At 36.5% G+C, this 17,923-nt stretch overlaps 1 protein-coding gene across 2 annotated transcripts in view; it reads left to right on the forward strand.

Moving 5' to 3' along the window:
- The window catches only part of LOC102229946 (mannosyl-oligosaccharide 1,2-alpha-mannosidase IA-like), a 204,663-nt gene that overhangs the window by 121,111 nt on the left and 65,629 nt on the right, over window positions 1-17,923 (forward strand). The window lies entirely within an intron of this gene.

The following is a 17,923-nucleotide window of genomic DNA, read 5'->3' on the forward strand; positions in this document are numbered from 1 at the left end:
ATACCTTTTATATACCTCTGGGAGATCACCAATTGGAAGTCACCGTCGTCTTCTAGGAGCCAATCAGAGACAGGCACCTGCACACTCATATTTGCATAATTAAGTTGACGACGCCAGTCGTAACAGGTGTGAACTTTCATCAGACTGTCAGAAGTTGGCTGGTTATTTCAGTCAAACAGGCTAAGAGTCGGTATTAGGCAGTGGAGTGTCCTCACTTATTCATTATGAGAAAATAATTTTTCATAATATTTTGTTAATTATGCATTTTCTGTATTCAATGATTTTTTTCATAGATAAACATATTGTACATTTATATGTGAATATTTAGAATTTTAGAAAAAGTTCTAAAATGTGAAAGGGTGTCCTAAGTTTTTTTTAAATGATTGTAGTTCAAAGTCTAAAAAGCCTAATGCCCACCATTTAGGAATATATTATGAGTTAGGTTTTCATTGATTAGTGCACTGGAGACATTTTCTTCCACTAAGTATTCTTAACACACTTTTTGCTAACATTTATCATTGTATTTTTAAAGATTAACAAACTTTTGGCAATGAAGAGTAATTCCTTTTTTTTCAATGTGACAGACTTGCTGTCCCTCACTACATAAACTTAATGAACTTTTTATGAGTGGGCCTGATAGTGGCTCTATTGAGTTTTTATTGAGCTGTGTTTCTGTTCTCTGACTGCATTTGACAGTTTTCCAAAGTTCAGGATATTTCAGCAGAGATCTGAGACAGCGTCCTGTGTGGCCACAGACCACGCCGTGTTACCGACTGATGGGATTCTGAGAGTCACTGAAAGGCCTTTACGAAGCAGAAAATGTGATAAATACCACAAAGAGTGTGGAAGAGGGGCTTAAAGGATACCACAGATAGAAAAACTGTGGGAGAGACAACGATAGAAGAGGCCATGACACTTTCATTGAGAGAGTTTCTGGAGACCGGGTCAGGAGCAGCTGAGAGTTGCCAGTACAGATACCATGTTGGTTTGAGTGGAGGCCAGAGAAAGTGCCAAATAAGGCTGGTTTTTGAGTGATTCTCCACAGCCAGTCAAGTGTATTGGGTCATTTGTATGTGGTTTTGTAAGTTTAGTAGATCAGAGAGGTCATGTCTGGGCTGTGGTTAAAGAACGCAATAAAACATGGCAGTGATGTGTAATTATAACAGACATGGAGACACAAGTATTGCTGAGTGCAGTATTTTAAATTTAGGCCAGTTACTCAATCTATTCACAGCATCTTACAACAATACACTCCAAACTTTAGGTTGTGCTGGCTGAGAAAATATTCCTTACTTTTAGCTTTAATTTTTATCTTGATGTGTTTTCTATTGGCTTGAGAGAGTTAACACTTTCAAAGTGTATTAAGGTTTTAAATATGTGGTTTCAGATATATCATTTCAACAGTTTGAAGTTCTTTTAATGAGATGCTAGAGAAACTACTGGAGTTTCTTCAGTTATTTGAAGCACAGTGATGTTCATCATCCCACTCCCCACGTGTTACTGTCCACTGTTGGTCAGCTAAAACAGGGATAATACGGGTTTCCTCGGCTTTATGTTCAGTTGAGCAATTCAGTATATTTATAAAGCACCAGTTCACAACAAATATCAACTCAAACTACTTTGCAAGGCAAACTGTTCCAATTTATATATGGAAATATACAATCATTATAATACATACATTCTAATTCATCTCTGGTTATATTAACAAAATATGTAAAATTCAATTCAACATGCTTATTGGAAGAATTTTCTAAAAAAATAAATAAATAAAAGGGTTTATTTTCGTGTGGTTGTGAAACACTTAATTTTTGGAAACTACAGGAACCTCACCCATCACTCTTACGAGTTGGAAGCAACATGTCTGTTCAGCAGCTGACTGCAGGCTGAGTGCCAGATTAATTAACTTCTGCTGTCTAAAATCAACTCGTCCGGCTGAGTGCTATTTTCTAGAAATCACAATGGCATAAATGCATAATACAAAATAAGCACTTGACTAAACTGAAACAAAACTTAGTGGGCCTTTATTCTATATTTTTACTTAAGTCTAAGTAAAAAGTAAATATTTCTACTCTTGCTTTCCTCTTTACAAGAGTAAGAATATTTGTTGCTCTTCTGCTTTTTCAAAACAGTCAATAGAACACTTAATTATCCCAAATTGGTGTGTATCATGATATAGTGAAACTCATAATTGATTTAAAAGTTTGTAAGATATCCTGATAGCAGTCAACATACTGACCCTAGCACATAATTTTTGGGGGGAATTTAATGAAAGTGTAAGAATTGTGTCCAAATCTTTATTCCAATATGGGAAACTTCTAGTTTATAATCTAAACTAAACCACTCTGACAGTATGTTGTTTGTGCCTTATTTTTCAGAGCTCAGCAGTCTTGATTACTGCCAGTTTTTGGGTCATGACGGGATGGGTTTTATACGTTAGCTTCTACCACACACCAGAGCATTTTACATTTTATTTCTTCTCACGAAGAACATAGAAAGGCAGATGTGATTTATGATTCATCTTTGAGTAAACTTATGATTGTTAACTGGTGGCTAGAAGATAGTGAGTGGGATCTGCAACACTTGCAGCCCTTGCTGAAGCAGCCACTAACAGCCGCAGTGTCACCAATCATAAAGACAGAGAGACAGATTTACAGTTCACAGTGAACTATGGCGCGAGTGTCATCTGCCATCCATCAGATTCACCCCCTCATTCCTTCACCACTAAAAGAATGACTTCCACTTTCTTTGCTCTGGGGAAGTTGGATACAACTCACAGATGACAGTATGAATTAAATCTCCAAATATGTATGTACTCTAAGGCACACTAGTATAAATGATCTGGGTTAGGGGCTGCTTAGGGCCCTGAAAGATGTGATTGCATGTTGGATTATGTTAAAATCCTATGACGGCATCTTTAAACAGTGGATAAATATGAGCTGCTGCTGTTTTTTCTCTCAGTGGATGAGCCAGTTTTACTGCGTCTCACACAAAACCCTCTGCAAACCTACAGTTTACAGTTTGCTGGTTAACAGTAAATAAATGCAACACCTCACGTACTACGCTGTCCAGAATGGCTGGTTTTGTCCAAAGATTTTCTGGATCTGTGATTAGATGTCACAACACGCTGTTTTATTATACAAACGGTAAAGCGCTACTGGCTCAATAAGCTTTCCAAGACCACTCGAGATGACTGTGATATAATCATTTTGTTTAAATGTAGCTTAAGACATTTCAGTAAAAATAGTCTTTTAGAAAAAGAATTGTCATTTTTATCAAAAGTGTGTTCTTATTGATTTATTTTTTAATGAGGCATTAGTGATATTTTTTTGTTGTTTACTTAGGTTACTTGGGTGTTAAAACTATAAAGTGTTTAACTCCTTTCATATTTCTGTGGGAAGTTTCTTTTCCCACATTTCTTAAATTTGGGGGACTAATTAATTATTCTAGCAATCGTGAAATAATGTGTTTATATGGTTATCTTGCCAATTAACTTCTGTTTTATTACTGAAACTATTTCAGGAATTAGAAATAAAAGTATTAATACTCGGAGTACTTAAATCTATGGCATTGCAGTAGCATAATGATGGATGAAGTGGCAGAGCAACATTCATATGGAGGGATTTTCGTGTAGACTTTTCTTCGTAATTACATTACAGTGTCACAGGATGCAGTGAGCCAGACTGTAAAGCTTGATTCATCTGTTCAAGCTTGTCTGTCATCCAGAGCTCGACACAAACTGACAGCCGGTCTATAACTTGTTAGCGGTGAAACAAGGACATGACAGACAAGGACAGTGTTACAGTAGTAAAGAAATACGAGTATTTGGAGCAGGTTTATGTCTGTCTTTCGCTTTCTTCTAGGGCTTAGACATCAGCCTCTGCTCATTATCTCACTTAATTCAAGAGTTAAATCTAAAAGACTGATAATCTCCTACTTGTGAAACAGTGTTTAGTAAGACAAAACAACAGATTTTAAATTATTTGCATAATGAACAAATGAAATTCATCTGGATGAATCCAGACCACAGGACTGTAAGATGGTCAGCTTGATCCTCTTGCTGAATTTGAAGGAGCAGCTGTGCGTACAAACCAGATCGTTCTGGTGGCTGACCCTCTTATCAGAACAAAAGAAGCTGCTGCATGTTTCTGCCACATTTTATAGCAAGCTGTGGTTGCATAAATACTCGATAATTGTGTGGGAACATCATCACATAGCAAATTTTATTTGATTAATAGTAAGTGCTTTAAGAGCAATTTTTCACTTTAGTTTAAAAGTTTTTGTCTGGGTCAGGAGTTGCTCTCTTGGAGCTTGTTAAACTTGATCTAATTAAATAAAAAGAAAATTAACGAAGACTCTAAAACTGTACCTTATATCTCCATTCAGATTTTATTACTCATTTGCATTAAGACTCAGCTCTTCTCATTTTATTGTGAACTGTATTTGATCAGGGTCTCACTTGAGTAGAGTCAAATTATTGCACCCTAAAATTACTGTTTGAGGTCATGAATGTTTGAGAAGACTCAGTTCACAGAGGTCCTAATCCAATGGAAAGCAGCCTGTAAGCGGATCAGAGGAGGAAATTGTAAAAAGCAAGACAAGGATGGAAATATTTTAAGTCAGAACATTTTTTTTATCCCCACTTCATATTAAAAACTCTATTCATTCATTGTCTGAGTGTAATAATTGTCTAATGCTATGACATTTTAATAAATTTGGGTCAGGGGCTATTAAAAACAAACGTCCGTAGTGTATTGAGACCATATTCATATTTTTGTAGTGATTTAACATTTGCTTCTAACATTCATTGGTAGTTATTTAAACTTTATCATATTAACATTGTTGATTATATTTAGAGCCTTCCATAATTTGGGTCTTTTATTATGTTTTGGATTTTTGTTAAGTTTGCTCTATTTTGCCAATTAAGGAAGATAAGGAGATGCGTTCAGTGACCCTTTCTTTTTAGTGTTCTTTTTATAATCTATTCAAGTCAAGTAATTTTTTAATTACAATTCCCCTTCTGACTCTTGCCTTTTTTAAATCATTCAGTTGTACTTTTTTTTTTGAGTTATCACCTCCTTACTGTTGGATCGTAGTGTTCCCTACAGTTATTCTTCCCATCTGTTCAACTCTTAATGCCTCAATTTCATCAGCTGTGGATTTGGCTTAATGTTGGAAATACTTTAGGAGTAATTATGGTTTTCTTTCTTTGCATTTTTTGTTGTTGCACATGTAATTTTAGTAACTCTTGCTTCAAATCTGCTTGTCTCCTGTCTGCTCCCTGCATCTGGAACCTCTCTTTACCACAACCACATAACAAAGGCTGTCATTTACATGAGGAGGCTGAATGCTGGGACAATATTGTAGTAGCCAGAGTATTTTTAAAGCTTTGGCATTTTCATCATCTTACCCTTTCATAACGAAGTCTGCAAAAAAAGACACCACTTTAACAAGCTCATTAGGATCCAAGGCTCTTGTGTCCAAGCTTTGCAGCTTAAAGCGACAGGGCATTTCTGGGATCTTATTTTTTTTTTTTTGTCAGTAACAATATTCAAAAAAACAAATGTTAGCTAGAAATTTTATTTTCTTTGTCTTATTTTTATTCCTAAATCTTAGTGGTGTAATGAGAACTCATGAGATTTTTGCCAGATTGAAATGCAGTTTTTTATATCTGTCTTTTTGCCAATACACTATTCAGGTGCATGTAAAATGACCTAATTTGGCTTAATTAGCATTGAAGAAACCCTCACCTTATTAAAATAATTTATACAGTCTTGTTGGAAAGTGAAATTGTGATAGGAAGACAGATGACTTAAAGTTTTGTAAGCTATTTAGCCACTGTCACTAAATACCAATGCCAAAGTTTGCGTCCTGGTGCTCTTTCCATTCAGATTATGAAATCTATTCGTTAGGGCTACATAATATATTGTAAATGCATTGTTATTGCTATATAACTGGGCACGGTACTTAACCTCATATTATTTATTGCTGTTTAAAAGACAAACTTTGGTTCACGCTTGGCACAAAATGCCTAAGACTGTAGAAGTACAAAAACCAATGGAAGAATCATAAGAAAAAGATGAGAGAGAAAGGAGTGAGGAAAATAGTTGGACTTATCAGAAGTATTGTTGTTATTATTGAAATGCAGTTTTTTATATCTGTCTTTTTCCCAATACACTATCGCAATAATTGGATTTATTAATATCTGCTGTTACACGTTTTTATTTCTAAGATAATGGTTGAACTTTTCTTTCTTTTTGCTAGTGAAAACTAAAATTGTAAAACTAAAAGTGCTTAATTTTTAAGTTTGTAGAGATGATACTGAATGTAGAATTTGATTTTTACTATAATTATAAAAAGAAAGAACGGGGATATCATTGATCTTTTTGTTATGAAGATCACATTAAGCTGAGTCTTGCTGAAAAACTGCAGTAATTAGACTGAAATTATTATATGAATATGATTTATTAAAAAAACATTGGTTGGAAAAGAAACAACTAAAATGTTTTGTTACACACCTAGTTTTATCCCATTTTCTTTTTTATATGTGATTTATGTTCATAAATAAAGAGCAGGTTAGCTGATCCGGATTGATAATAGTTATGCTTTACATGTTATCAGAACAGTCATTTCCTTTTAAGTTGCTTTTTTATTGTTTTATCCTGCAGTCTAAAATAGCCATCCTACATAAAACATTGGGTATATAAAAAAGTATTCACAGCCTGTATGCTGATTTCTTTGTCTTTACCGCTGACGTATTATAAAGGCAGAAGAAGACAATAAAACAATCTATTTCTTTTCTGGGTGTTCTGTGATGTTAGCCTGCAGGCTGTATAATAAATACTGTATATGCTGATGTGTTAAAAGTGCTCTCACACTGAGTAATCAGAACATTTGCACACATTTCCTCTGTGAAATTCAGGCTGTTGGGATGTCACAGTTGTTCCTGTATATAGATTAAAGATTTCCCATCAGGATTCTACGATTCTCATGAAGCCTCTTCAGCATAACTAGAACTACTCTGGCAATAATTTTTGAGACATAGGGATTAAATATTGTCTGAAAATTCATTCAGGCTTTTATTTCCAAATCTAAGATCAGCAAACATGAAATCTCATGGGTATTTTTGAGTATTCTTGAGGATGCATGGAGATCTTCTGTCTGTTTTTTCTGGTGAAATGTGTTAATCCTAAAAGAAAACATTTATATTTATTGTCAAGAAAGTCTAAAGAGGGACTCCAGTGTGAAAAATTGACTGAATTGAATCTGAATAGAAAAAAAAAATTTTTCCCTCTATGGGGTCCAGTGATTAATATTGTAACGTATAATAATGTTATCAACAATGAATATACCTCATAGCACTTAAAACGTGAATATGCAGCGTTTTCATACCAGGGTTAATACAAATTAACCCAGGTATGAAAACGGTTTCCTTTCTTGGAGGGAAATGTTGGAATGTCCTTGGTGAAAAGATTGCAGCTAGACCTGCAGCATAACATATGGTTGTTTCAGCCTTAAATATCTCATTATTTATATTCTCATATGATGGTAATTTGAACTGAACCAAACTGGTTAGTTTTATGGTTTTCAGTGATAAAGCAAAAGATGTTATTTGATATATATATACTGTATATGCATACAAAATATGTTATTACCAGAGAAATCTGCTAAAGTTCGATAGTGAAGGAAGGAACAAGAGTTGAGTCTATCTCATCAAATTGTGGTGGTGTTTGTATATTAACAGAAGTGAAGAACTTTGCTTGAGGCATCTGCTTAAGTGTAAAAACAGTTTTATGACATTCAGATAAAGGGCAGCAGCAACAACACCAAAGAGCAGCCAAGGTTTGTTTCTAACAGTAGCCTATTCTTAGACTCTAGTTATCTTTGATCTTTTTAGACGAATGATCCCAGTAGGGTTTTGTGTTGTTGCTGCTGTCGTTTTGTTTTAAAAAAGGGATGCTGGAGCAGGAGGCCAACTTGTATTTTTTATTTATCCAGAAAAAAAATCTGGCTTTCAGGCTGGACAAGCTCTCAGAAAGCAAGCGGACGCTTGGTGAGAGATTGTATTAAGAGATTTCAGATTCCTGACAAAATCTGTCTCATAACTTCATAATGCAGTTGTCACTGGCGTGTTGGAACTAAACCCCAACACGCTAGTGACAGGAATGCAGAGAACCATTCTGCTGCCTTTTTTAGCCAAACATATTAAAATGCGTAGGACATTTCCAAATGTTCTTTAGGAAAACAAAAACCTTTCATGTCGGTTGATTTACAGCCACTGTAAATCTGTTGTCCCCAGTTGATTTCATCTTGACTCAGAATGGCTGTGTTTTTTAAAGATTTATCACATTTCTGAGAAAGACCTTCAGTGTTTCTTCTTTTCTGTCTAAAAACTGGCTTGATTTCTATATTAAATCAAACCAGTTTTTATCTCTCTATATGAGCAGTTATTCTGTAAATGTGTTCCCACATAAGGATGTGATTTAGTGCCGTTAGAAATGGTAGCAATGAGACCTGTAGCCAGGTAGTTGTTTACCTCCACGGAACTGTTTTTCTGACCCCTCCTGACCTCTTGTCTGCTTTAAACGAGACTGCACTTGCTCCCAGTCATGAAGGCGTCTGAAGAGAAACGGTGTCATTTGCAGCGTCAAGAGATTGTTTCTGCAAAGACGCCGCGCCACTGACCTGAGGTCGAGCTGAGCTGACATTTTGTCTCGGAATGTGGCGGCAGAGGACATTTTGCATGATGCATTGTTGTGTTTGCTCACAGCATGTTTATAATTCATGCACTCCTCTGCCAGATTATATACCAAATGTTTATCCTTGATTCTCACTTGTACACATCATTTCAAAAATACAAATAGCTTCAAATGTAAAAAAATTGTGTTTGGCATATCACAGTTTTTAAATGTGAACGTTGCTGCATAAATAATGGATTGAAGGTGACATCAAAACAGCAGCAAGATGGTAAAAAAAACAAAAAACAGGAGTTGGAGCTGTTGGCGTGTACACGCAGCTGCTGATGCAACTCTGATGATATAAACAAAAATGGCTACTACAAAATAAAAATTTTGCTTATTCATGGAAAGAAACTGAAATTTGCAAAAAAATATCAGCTTCAATAAACCTCATGAAAATAAATTAATTTTGATAAAGGGGTGGATTAGCACATATAAAGAGCTCTCTTTGTAAGGTAAGCGTTACTAAAAGATTAAACGTTAGAAAGAGGATTGTTTGTTTTTACTGTGTTTAAATATATCTGGATATCCGTGGCCATGTGTTATATATAATCAGTATAAATCCAGAAGGTCAGAAGGCAGTTTTTGTCCTCCTCTCATCTTCGTAGTTTGGAATCAAGCAGCCTCCAGTGTCGGAGAGGAAAAGTGAAGGATGCTGCTCAGTCAGCAAGGCCGGATACAGTGGGAGGTGTGTACAGTATGTGATGAGAGATGGAAGCAGGTAGTCGCACACAGAGTCATGAAGAAGGATGGACTGCAGCAGGGTGAATAATAACACCGGAGTGAGAGCATAGCAATGTCCCATGAGGCGTGCACATTATCATAGACGATGTGGTGGGGAGGCCGCTGGATTCCCCAGGAGGAAGCAGAAACATGTACACACCAAGCTGCTTGCTCTGATTCTGTGTTTGTGTCTGTTTGCGTCTGCAAATGTATAAAAAGAGAACATCGGCTGAAAGAGAAGGATATGGAGTCCTGGGCTGGGTCGTATATCAGCTATAATTTATCACCCGGGTGGTATTTGATTAATTATTCATCATGCTGTTACTACACAAAGTAAAGCATTTAGTGGAGGTTTATGGTGTAAATACAGTTTTCTCTCCATGCACCTAGTTGATAATGTTTAGGGAGATCCTATATGCTTGTTAATTACTGGGCTTTTAAGGATAAATGCCATGAAAGAAAAATAAACTGAATCATACGTTTGAATATTCTCACAATAAGCTAGTGGCCCAAATTAGTGTCTCTATGCTCAGACCATTAAACCACACTCTATTGATTTGAGACAAAATTAGGCATTCACTGTGGCTAGGCAGAGGTTTTAAAAATGCATTGTGAGAATTTAACTAGACTGCAGCACATAGATTGATGTATTTCAGCTGATACCCATTACTGTCCGCCTGTCAATTAAAATGTTCTGTGTAAAATGTTGAAAGTAGCTCGCTTTAATTTCAATTCCCACTAAAAAACACTTCAGAAAAGATTCTCAGCTCACTGACGTGGTACTTGTTGATGAAAAAAAAAGAATTTCCACAAAAGCTCTAGCTTTCTAGATAAAAAAAAAAAAACATTTCATGTCTCTTTTCTGCAAAATAGACAGTTTGGTCTAAACTGTCTTCGCTTTCAACAGTATTCACTCTCAAATAGTGCAGATTAATCACATGCAGGAGAAAAACGGCTGCCTTAAGCCTATCAAGTAAAAATAGTATCTCTAATTTCGAAGTTCTCCAACTAGTGTTAACTAGTTGACACTCATGTCCCTTTCATGAGTTGAATTTTGCTCTGGGAAATGGTCGCAACAGACTTCATATAAGAATACTTTATCCAAAGTTGTATGAGTATTGCATACAGAAGATGTTGTTTAATTTCCACTTGATTATTGACTTCCTCTCTAGAAAAAACACAGTGTCCATTTGGTAAATGGCCTCCCCCAAAAAACTATTTTTATTGTTTTTATTACTTTTTAAAGTTTGCATTCTTCTGCTATTCAGGCTCTCTTCCCATGGCCACAGCATTTTTGACAGGTTGAAATGACATTGTTACCTTTGACTTTTGAAATTTACATTTTTTATTATAGATACTGTTCAGTTATTTAATCAGGCTATTAACTGAACAGTTTAACGACGTAATACTCATAAATCATTTATGGTGTGAAAGCTGGGCTTCTCTGCTTGGTGAAATTAATTTTGAGATAAGTTATACTCAGTTCATCTATCCTCTCCAGTAGAAGACATAATTTGTGAGATGGCTACCATTTTTATAGCAGGATTTGCAACAGACAAAGAGTTGCACATAAGAGCTGCACTTTTTGGATATCAACATGTAGAATGTTAATATTGCTATACAACCCTAGTACATTCGTGAGAAAAAAAAGCAATGGTTCAACATTTTCCTGTTTTTGTTCCATCATTTCAATTTCCACATCGTTTTCTGTGAGCTTTTGCACTAAACATATTTAATGTTGGCATTGTGGACAATTAAGGTTTCAACGGTGCTAAGTTTGTGCTTAAATTGTGTGCAGTTTGCTCTGCTGCACGGGCAGAGATTAGAGTAACGTGATCAGATTGGTCCATTTCATGATTTCTGTATGTTAATTAGCAGCGTTAAGTTAAATCACAGCAACTAAGTATGAATCAGCAGCTCTGGTTGGAGAGGCAATCATCCGCTTAATTTTCAGCCTTGGCTCATTGGGTCATTCTTTCTGTCACATTGGTCTAATTGTGATTTGAACTGTGGGAGCTTGTGGAAACCTGGATGCCGGCAACGCTGAGAGTCATCTACCCAGTAACAACTATGCCTCTTTATTAGCAGTAAATCATTGCATTAACGTCTGAGCAGGAAACCCCACCAGGCTCAGAGTCTAGTCAGCTCCTTGGCACACAGCAGCACAGCAGCCAGCCATGCCATCAGGCTCGCAGGCAGATCTGGGCTGAGCAACAGCAGATATCTTTGCCACAACTGTGGAACGCTCATCAGCTGAGAGTTAAGCGGCAAAGACTGTCCGCTTCATTGTGGGGTTCTAGTGAAGCAGAACACCAACAAGCTTCGACAGCAGTGTACCCAGTGAGTCATTACCCTCATTAATCAATTTTCTTTTCTGCTGTGGCTCCTCCTGCACAGCAATTACATTATGTTGAGCCATTAAAATGCAAATTTGTCTTTCATTAGTTGGTTCATTTAAATACTTGAAGCATTGTTAAAAGTAGTATCCAGTTGCTTTTGTTCTATATTTCTAAGTGAGGAGATGAGGGACACAAAGTAAACAGTTAAATCCCAGACTATCATTCACTTTAGTAACAGGGGAGGCTTTGTTTATTGTTTTTATTTTAGCTTTACTAAACAAGTGGTTATACTGCTAAGTAGGCATGTTCCAGTATGTGATTTTCACAGTTGGATAAAAATTCATAAATGTTTTAAAGTTTTTCAACTTATTTTTATTATGATGATGCATAATTAGGCAAAAAAATAATCAGTAAAATTTATTTGTAGTTTGATGCCCTTATTATGTATATTTTGTGAAATTTGTTTTTCCTTTTCTGCTGCTGTTTTGAGTAACACTTAGAGTTTAACAAGCTGATAGTAGGTATCTACACTGAAGTCAATTGCTTTATTTTAGCTGTCATCATTTATTCCATATGCTTATTCACCATGAGTGGAACTAAACAAAAAGATAGTATTTCTTCACTTCATCAAATTTCATACTTTTACTCTCAGGAGAGATGCCGTGCTTGATTTACATCCTAATAAACTAGAGCAAGAAGTTATTTTATTTTAGCAGTTCTATTCAGAAACTGGTATTTGTGTATTACCCATATGCATTACACTGAGAGAAATATATTTCAAACTTTGTTTTCTGCAAATGGAAAACAAAACAAAATTAAAGCTGCAAGCAGCCTCGGGCGGCCCTCGCCGCAAGCGCCGCTCCGGCCTATTGGCCACCGCGGGGGTTCCGGCCACCGCAGAAGCTCTCGCGCGTTTTCCAGAGCCGCAGCCCGCTCCCCACCGCGGAAGCTCCGCCGCAGTTTCCAGCATCGCCGCCCGCCAGCCGCCGCAGGAGCTGTCGCGCATTTTCCCCGCCCGTCCACCGGGCGACAGGCGTGAATGCGTTCGGCGGCGCTCCCCGACGACTGTCGAAAAATCTGGCGCAGATCGGTCGATGCGTCGAGGAGATACGGCCGATGTATCAACTTAGGGGACGCAGTGGAGTCAAATTACATCTCAAACCCGTTGGGCTCTTTAGAGGTGAACAAAGGTCATACATATCCAGTTTGGCGCCAATCGGATGATCTATGCGTGAATAAGAGCCAAACGTATGCATATGGCGAGGGACTGATATTCGCCATTTGGCCACGCCCACACGGTTCAGCCAGCAGCGAGCATTTACAGAGTTTATCATCCGAATCATCTTGATTAGGTCAAGAGAGCCATAAACGGAGCTTTCCAAGGAAAAAAAAGACACTTCCTGTTCTGAGGGGGCGTGGGATTTTTGCGACGACCTTAAAATACGTAAATTTGAGCGTCGCTGTATGCGTCCGCCAAGTTTGGTGAGTTTTTGAATATGATAAAGCCCCCAAAAGGGCAATTCATTTGTAGGGAAGAAAAATAATAAAACAGTACAGATACAATAGGCCTTCGCAGCGCTTTGCTGCTCGGGCCTAATAACATTTTCAGAAAATTACAGTATTGCACAAGTTGAATAAAACGGAAGAAATGTGGGCTTACTGGCAAGAAGTTTCATGTATTGTACAGCATTTGCACTCAGTGATTGGCTCTGTCTCCTTTTCCATGAATTACTGAGTTTATGTAGCAAGGCATGGAGAGGTTCAACCTGTGGTTCTGCTGAGATGTTGAAGAATGCCTTGTTTGCTTCAGCTGTCTCATCTCCGTCAGTATGGCAATAATCTATACATGTTTCATGGAGTTGAGGTCAGGCAAGGTCGCTAGCCAATCTAGCAGATTGATACCACTGTTATTTGTTATTTGCCCATTCCTGTTAGAAAATGAAATCAGTATCTCCACAATGTTTTTCAGCAGAGAAAAGTATAAAATTCTACAGTTTCTCATAGATGTGCTTGCTTTGGCTTGACAAAACACTTTGGATCAACATCAATAGATGACATTCGTCTCCAAATCAACAGTTATGGAAACTTCACAATGGATCTCAAGCAACTTGGATTCTGCACATTTCAATTCTTCAACTACAGAGCTACATTCACATTTTCTGTTTCTTTAGCAGCAGGAAGACAGGTCTGACTTTGTCTTCTGTTTTAGGAAGAATAGTCAAATATCAATCAGTAATTAAAAATGCTGACAGTACATCTGGATATTACTTGACTGTTTGGGAAAGTAGCTTAGGCTTTAGTTTCTTGTACATATACTGGATTTTATTTTCTGCACAGCAGATACAAATATAGCATTCTATTTAATCATACATAAAACATCCTTTCAGAGGATTTCAACATTGTTTTCAATCTTCTCTCCGGGTAGCTTGGCTCATGACATAACAAGAATCGATTTATTTCAGCACAGATTTTATTGTTTACTGTGTTGTCAGAGCTTTGAGGTTTTTAATCTCGACAGTTACCCCATTTGCAGTAAAGTATTTTTTCTGACTGTTCCTGGAAAAACATAGTAGAGTCAAATGAAAGCACAAACGGCAGCTATCATGTCTGTTCTTTACCTTTAAATGTACACAAGATAAATCCTTGGATGAATGGAAGCCTTTCACAATTCCTTCTTAGTGATTTATTGAGGTTGCTCTGGGAAGTGAAAGCCTGACTGACAAAGCCTTTGTCAGCTCACTCATTTCCTTTCACTGTACGTTTTGCATATCTTGCTGAGAGCCACAATCACTGATGATAAATAGACACTCTATCCCTAATCACTGCCACTGGGCCGCCATTACAGAATCGGCCACTCATTTTTGAGTTGGCAAGACAGCTCAGCAGCCCTGCCAGAGGCGGCGGTGCTTTGTCTGAGAAAGTGTCACCAGCCTGTTGACGTTATAGCTCCTTACTTTTACAAAAGCCCTGCTGCTTCACCTGAATAGCAGAGCTGCATAAAACATGGCAAGGGTAGGAAAGAAATAAAGGTTAAAACCTTCTTATTAGCCATCATAACTCAATATGTAACAAGTGATTCTGAGGTTTAAAATATTTTCCTACTGGCACATTTAGGTGCTTAATTACTAAAGGTTGTGATAGGCATTTTTACAATGAACAACTAATGCATAAAGGGGAAACAATACCTTGCATCCAAATTTCACATTTACTGTAAAAACATGTATTATTTACATATTTTCACACTTGCAGAAACACGCTAAATTTCTTACTAATACAAATCAAGTAGTAGAAGGTTTATAAATATAAACACAAGCAACTGTAAACTTAATACAATTAATAGAGATTTGATTTGAGCCCAAAATGTTGCTGAATAAACATTGCATGTCTAATAGTGCGCAGGAGTTTTATCTCCCAGGTAATAATCCAGCTTTTTTTCACACTTTTTTAAGTGGTAGTTTTGCAACAATTTTGTAGTTTTTTTAAGGTTTTATAAACATTGTTCGACTTTGTCGATGTGCATTACTCTGAGTCTGTTAGTAAGACGGCAATAACATACATTGATGTTTAAAAGATACCATATAAAAGAGTTGTATTATATGCTTAAGCATGTTATTTTAAGTGAAAATGTATATAGAGACTATTAAGAGAAGATGAACAGATGTGAGTGAATTCCCATCTTGATCATATGTTCCAAAGTGAAGCAAATTGCCCTTTTTGGCACCCAATTACAGTTTCCTTCTCATCCACTCTAGAAATGGCAATTTCCTTCTCAATGGGTCTCCAAGTCAATAAGTGCCATTCTGCTTCATCCTCTCAGCGATCAAGAGAGACAGTGATTATGGAGACATACGGCGACGCATGCAGTGTTACCTGTTATTTCATATTTGGCTTAGAACAAGAAATCTGCCACACAGAAAGTAGCAAGGTAGTGCGCTTCATAGATTTTAGAATACATGTGGTTACTGGAAGTTGTGGAAAGGTTCTGAATAAGTGAAGTTGTCTCCAGATTTGCACTGATCTTAAAGAGTATTGCTATTGATGCAATAATTGTTGACTTTACTACAGTCGGAACACGTTGTATTATTTATGACATTCAGTTTAACTGTGATTCTTGAGAGGTGGGACAAAATGGGTTTAAATTTTCCTTAAATATTTTTTAATTATTACTCAAGCTTATGTATACAAATATGACAAATAATGTTTTGGAAATGTAAAGATGCTAAGGTGCAGGCTCCCAGTTGCAACATTGTTTTTTTGAAAATTACATTTTTAACAAGCCTGACCCAGAACTTTGTCATCACCATCTGACAAAAATAAATATAAAAATATTTTTTAATGACCTTATTAGTGATATTTTTACTCAGTTTTACAGACAAGTGCTTCTCAAGACACAAAATAAATATTATTTCAAAAAAACAACATAAAGTTCATCTGACGGAGTTGACAGTGCATGATGGAGTTGACGCAGAACTAAAGATGGTGACAAACTAGTGAGTAAAAAGAAATACTTGATCTGACGGAGTTGACAAAATGCCAAACTACCTCAATTTATATGATGTTATTTTGAAGGAGGCCATATTGTAGCTCATCGGGTCCATGAAATCTTTACAGTACAAAATTAAGTATTTATTTTACAAAATTTCATCAAAGTTTTGTAAATTGTCAGTTATGGCGTTGACACATCATGGTTGTGATGAGCAATTTAGGAATAAAATGGAAGAAAAAACTATAGAATAACATAATCTAACCAGAGCTGCTTAGCCCTCTTAGCAAAAGGAGAGAAAGAAAGAGGTCATGGGGTCCTCAGAAGTTCTGATGCCCCCAATAATGCCTGATTTTTTTTACATTATTTTTATGTCAGATGTTGTTGACAAAAACTTGGGACAAATTTCAATTAAGTTTGAAAATATATAAAAACAATTTTTAATTCGATTTATTGATACTTTTATAATTATTTATTTGAATACTTACACTTAATTGTCAGAATATATAATCTTAGTATTGCTTTATTTGTTTTAAACTATTATAATGTATTGAGTTCTGCTCCAGGACAAGGGATTTTACAGACACCATCCACCTACTACAATGTTTAAAATAAAAAATATTCTGCAAACACCAGAAAAACATTCATTGTTGTGCTCACATGGCCCAGGTCAGTTTAGTCAGATATTTGAAAAAATTATATTTTGTGTATATTTTATTCAAATTTTGTGCTTTATCCATAGGACCTGTTTTGTCCCTCTTCTCAAGAATCACTATTAAAACATTTTTAAAGCAATTTTTTGTCGTACAACAAAGGGGGGGGGGGAAAAATCTGTTTTAACTAGTGATCTTGCTCTTCTTTAATCAATACCACCCTGCAGCTGCAGGAGACTCAGACAAAAGAGGAGACAAAACACTGGGGAACATAATTACATGGATTCGCCTCTCTAGGCTGACTTTTTAAAGTTGGCTTGCCTCTAGATGTCTTTGGAGAGCGAGATCTCTTTATAACAAGCACACAAAGAGAAGGTGAGGGCATGAGAGCCTGGTGGTTTGAGAGACTTTCTCACAAGCACAGGTTCACCTCGCCAGTCTTATCCCCACAGTGACTAATGATTAAGGATTGGGTCAAATTGTGTGCTTGTAGGAATACAGCAGAATTTCCTAATTAACATTTGCTGTCATGGGGATTCTGCAGGCGCTATCCTTTTGTCTGTAATACCAACATACTGAACATTGTATTCCTTCAGGTGTTTCTGTCCAGAAAAGTTGAAGTTTAGCCACTGCAGCCCAGGTGTTCTCTAAAATCAGTGCTAATCAGAGCCAGATTTTTATAAATAACCAAATCTGTTGTTCTGACAATCGAAAGGAAATTGAATAGAAATTGACTTGATTCAATGCTCTAAGGTTTTTTTGACCTGTTGCATTGTTTAAAAAAAACAACTTTTCCCCAAGCTTATGAAGTATAAACATATATTTCTCATCATCTCCTGACAACAGTAGATACTGTGACCCACTAGTTGGGGACTAGTGGGTCACATTTTATTGTTATTGCAGCTGAACAATAAAATGTGACCCACCATACTGACAACTGAAACTTTTACTTAATGTAAATAAATAACTATCTTTTACAAGAAACAACTT

The sequence above is a fragment of the Xiphophorus maculatus genome, chromosome 3 (genome assembly GCF_002775205.1).
Source record: "Xiphophorus maculatus strain JP 163 A chromosome 3, X_maculatus-5.0-male, whole genome shotgun sequence".
NCBI classification, from domain to species: Eukaryota; Metazoa; Chordata; class Actinopteri; order Cyprinodontiformes; family Poeciliidae; genus Xiphophorus; species Xiphophorus maculatus.